Genomic DNA, 4,912 nt, shown 5'->3' with positions numbered 1-4,912 from the left:
AGTTTTTGTTTGTCCTGGAAGCTTTTTATCTCTCCTTCTATTTTCAATGACAGCCTAGCTGGATATAGTATTCTTGGCTGCATATTTTTCTCATTTAGTGCTCTGAAGATATCATGCCAGTCCTTTCTGGCCTGCCAGGTCTCTGTGGATAAGTCTGTTGCCAATCTAATATTTCTACCATTGTAGGTTACATATCTCTTCTCCCGAGCTACTTTCAGGATTTTCTCTTTGTCTATGAGACTCGTAAGTTTTACTATTAGATGTCGAGGTGTTGACCTATTTTTATTGATTTTGAGAGGGGCTCTCTGTGCCTCCTGGATTTTGATGCCAGTTTCCTTCCCCAAATTAGGGAAGTTCTCTGCTATAATTTGCTCCAGTATACCTTCTGCCCTCTCTCTCTTTCTTCTTCTTCTTCTGGGATCCCAATTATTCTAATGTTGTTTCATCTTATCGTATCGCTTATCTCTAGAATTCTGCCCCGTGATCCAGTAGTTGTTTATTTCTCTTTTTCTCAGCCTCTTTATTTTCCATCATTTGGTCTTCTATATCACTGATGCTCTCTTCTGCGTTACTTATCCTAGCAGTTAGCGCCCCCACTTTTTATTGTACCTCATTAATAGCCTTTTTTATTTTGCCTTGGTTAGATTTTAGTTCTTTTCTTTCTCTAGAAAGGGTTTCTCTAATAACTTCCATGCTTTTTTTCAAGCCCAGCTCGTATCTTTAAAATCATGATTCTGAACTCTAGGTGTGACATTGTACTGAGTATTTAGTAGGTTCCTGGCAGTCAGTATGACCTCTTGTTCTTTTTGTTGAGGTGATTTTTTTCCATCTTGTCATTTTGTCCAGACGAGAATAGATGAATTAGAGAACAAAATTCTAACAGGGTAACAATGTCCCCAGAAAATATACTCTAAACAAATCAGAAAAGACCTGAAACCAGGGGGAAAGAAAGGGAAAGAAAGAAAAAGAAAAAGAACAAGATAAAAACAAACAAAAACAGAACAAAACAAAAAAAACAGAATATGCTCAAATATGATCAAATATGATCAGGCTGTGCATAGATCAGTGCCATACACTAGATTTTGGGTGTATTTTGGTCTGTTAGAAGAAAGTGCCTCCCAAAATTTTAAAGAAAGAAAAATATGTGTACAACAATAAGGGTTGATATGATGAAGGGATGGAATATGACTGTAAAGATGAAAATTATAAAAAATTTTATAAAAGGAATTGATAAGATGTTTGAAAAAAGAAAGAAGAGGATTTAAAAAAAAAGAAAAAAAACAGGGAGAGAATATGATCAGGCAGGAGACTAGAACAAAGCCATACACTAGAGATTTAGGGTATAATTTGATCTGTTAAAAGAAACTGTATCTCAAAGTTTTTAAGAGAGAACAACTTACATATATATGCCCAAAATAAGGGTAACTACTCTGAAGGGGTAGAATATGACTCTAATAATGAAAAATAAAAATGTTTTTTAAAAAAGGGATTGATAAAATGTTGGTTGAAAAAGGGAAAAAAATTTTTAAAAAGTTAAAAAAATTAACTTTGAAAGACTAAAGAATCATGGTAAAAAAAGCCATGAATTCTATGTGCAGTATTCCCCTCGCGCTGGAGTTCTCCCGTTCTCCTTGATCGGTAAACTTGGTCTTGGTTGGCTGTTCGTGCTGATCTTCTGGGGGAGGGGCCTGTTGCCATGGTTCCCAAATGTCTTTGCAGGAGGTGGAATTGCCTCGCCCTTGTGGTCCGGGCTAAGTAATCAGCTCGGGTTTGCTCTCCGGAGCTTTTGTTCCCTGCAAGCTTTCGGTACAGCTTTGGAGGAGGAGAGTGAAAATGGTGGCTTCCCAATCTCCACCCCAGAGGAGCCATGAACTCGGGTCCCCGCTCCTCAGTGCGCCCCCAGAGAAAAGCAGTCAGTCACTCCTGTGTCCCTGGTCTCCGGCCGCACTCCGTGCTCTCCCGGCCTGTGACCGAGCGTTTCTATCTCTGGCACCCGACCCCATGTGGAGTCTCCAAACCCAGCAGATCCCTGCGGTGCGCTCCCGCGCCACTCCTCCTGGGGGAGGAAGGGGAGTCTCCCCGGATCTGCCCTTGTTGGGTCCCTTCTGGAGGAGCCGTGCCCCGACTGGGCCGCAGATCACAGTTTATGGCAACCCCGAGCTGAGAGCCCGCGCCTCGGCTCCGTCTCTGCAGCCGGCTTCCCCGCTCCGATACCTGGGAGCTCTGCTGCACTCAGGCACCCCCGGTCTTTCTGTGACCCCGAGGGTCCTGAGACCACACTGTCCCGCGAGGGTGCCACCCCCCACTTAGCCACTGGAGTGACGTCCCTCAGCAGAGCTGACTTCTAAAAGTTCCGATTTTGTGCTCCGCGGCTCTAGCACTTGCCAGAAGTGGCCGACGGAGGCCCCCTCCCCCGCCGTCTATCCTCCCGAATATCGCCTCAGATTCACTTCTCCGCACGTCCTACCTTCCAGAAAGTGGTCGCCTTTCTGTTCAGAGAGTTGTTGCTATTCTTTTCTCTGATCTCCTGTTGAGTTCGTAGGTGTTCAGAATGGTTTGATCCCTATGCAGCTGAATTCCTGGGACCAGACGAAATCCAGGTCTCCTACTCCTCTGCCATCTTGCTCCCGATCTCTCCCTCCTTCACTCTTTTAACCAGAAGGAAGGAGAAAGGTCTCATGCAGGTTTGTGTAGATTTGGTGGTGCAAATATGAAAGAGTGCTTTTGGCTTCAGTTTCCTGAGAGCAGTATGAGGTCAAATTCAACAGAGAGGGTGAAGAGGGGAGTGGAGGGGGTTGTTGGTAGAGCTATGGAAGCATGGCACAGAGTGGGAAACCAAACTGTCTCTCAGGCCTTGCCAGTATCACTGCAAGAGAACATGGCAAGGCATCAAGTAAGAATACATGGGATACAATTTGGTCAGGGGGCAAGGAGCACACAGCAATCTGGATTGTAGTGAGCAGATGGGATCAGGAGCTCAGAGGTCATGATGAGGGGACACTGAACAAGTGGACTCTAAGTACAAGAGGTGTTGGGCAGAGTGGGACGCCTTTAATTCGGATTTTGGAGACAGTGCAGTTTCAGATTATAACAAGTTCAAGGGTTTCCCTTTGGGAAGGAGTCACTGAGGATCAGAGAGGTGGGCCATCCACCTGGATGCTGAAGACACCAGGAATGAAGACGCAAAAGGGGTGGCCAGGAATACTGTGAGCCAGGAACCAAATCTTCAGTGAATGGGGGAGAGGGCGGGGGGAGCCACCTGGTAGAAGTTAGATGACAGAAGTGGGTGGGTGACTAGGATCAGAAGAGCAGTGGGTACCATACCCAACCGCATCGCTTGAATGGCAGCTAGGCGTTTTGCAGGAGGAAGGGGGAGAGATGGTTTGGAAGGAGCAATGGGGAGCAAGGAAGCCACCTGCCCTATTTCCTGGCTCTGAGGGATTCAAGGTGTGAAAGAATAAGAGGCTCCTGTGTTGGGAGGTCTCCTGTGTTTCTGTTTGTATTAATTAAGGTAAGGAAAGACATGTGTGCTAATCTGGTGTTGGACTCTCTTGGTAGCACAGGTGAAGAGCTTGGGGGCGGGGGGTGGGGGTAGGGGCGCCTGGGTGGCTCAGTCATGAAGCATCTGCCTTCGGCTCAGGTCATGATCCCGGGGTCCTGGGATCGAGCCCCGCATCCGGCTCCCTGATCCGCGGGAAGCCTGCTTCTCCCTCTCCCACTCCTGCTGCTTGTGTTCCCTCTCTCTCTGTGTCTCTGTCTGTCAAATAAATAAATGAAATCTTAAAAAAAAAAAGACTTGGGGAGCATGGCGATAAAAGGCTGGCAATAACAGATTATTGGAGAGGATCCCTGGACTTCTAGTGGTGAGTGAGTTTCACAGGACACAAAGCACATGGAAGCTCCTCATGGAGGGCCCTGAGTGGTTTTACCATGCATGTGGGGAGCAGGGAGGGTATTGAGCAGCAAATTATCATGGCCAAAGGCAAGCTTTAGGAAAATTAAATGTCCAGGTATGTGAACAAAGGAGGCCCTTAGGAAACTACTGCAGTAGGCCAGGATTAAGGTCTAGTCAGAGTAGGAATACTCGGAATGGTGGAAGGAAATGATCATTGCAAGAAAGGTGGTTGGTTTGAATTACAGATAAAGGAAATGAGGGAGCAAGTGAAAGGTGAGCCCCATTTTTCAAGCTTAAGTGGTTGGGAGAAAGGTTTTGAAGGGAAATTGACGGTTTGGTATTTGGCAAACCGCGGTTAAAGATTTAGTAGTTGCTGACCCCAAGAGTGGAGCAGGGTAATGACAGGTGAGTCAGGGGGAGCTTCCGCTGCTGTCAGGTCAAGTCTAACTGCCTGGAGTTTTCCAGATTGAGGATAATCAAGGACCAAGCGGGATCCCAGGAAGCAAGCCACTGATTTATCTGTGAGCCAGGAACCAAATCTTCAGTGAATGGGGGAGAGGGCAGGGGGAGCCACCTGGTAGAAGCAAGCTCCCTAATTTACCTTCAGATCCCCAGGGCAGAGACTGAAACTCAATCACCGTATGCAGTAAGGCACGTGTGCAGGTGTGAACGGTGAGGTGCCCAAGCCCAGGGGCTACCTCTCAGTCAGTCATTCCACAAGCCGGGGGAGCGGGGCTCTCAGTCATTCCACAAGCCGGAGGGGCGGGGCTCTCAGTCATTCCACAAGCCGGGGGGCGGGGCTCTCAGTCATTCCACAAGCCGGGGGGGCGGGGCTCTCAGTCATTCCACAAGCCGGGGGGGCGGGGCTCTCAGTCATTCCACAAGCCGGGGGGGCGGGGCTCTCAGTCATTCCACAAGCCGGGGGGGCGGGGCTCTCAGTCATTCCACAAGCCGGGGGGGCGGGGCTCTCAGTCATTCCACAAGCCGGGGGGGCGGGGCTCTCAGTCATTCCACAAG

This window comes from Callorhinus ursinus, unplaced genomic scaffold (assembly GCF_003265705.2).
Source record: "Callorhinus ursinus isolate GAN/ISIS: 27379988/994484 unplaced genomic scaffold, GSC_fseal_2.0 scaffold26, whole genome shotgun sequence".
Taxonomy (NCBI): Eukaryota; Metazoa; Chordata; class Mammalia; order Carnivora; family Otariidae; genus Callorhinus; species Callorhinus ursinus.
The sequence above is the reverse complement of the archived record's forward strand: the minus strand, read 5'-3'. Positions refer to the sequence as shown.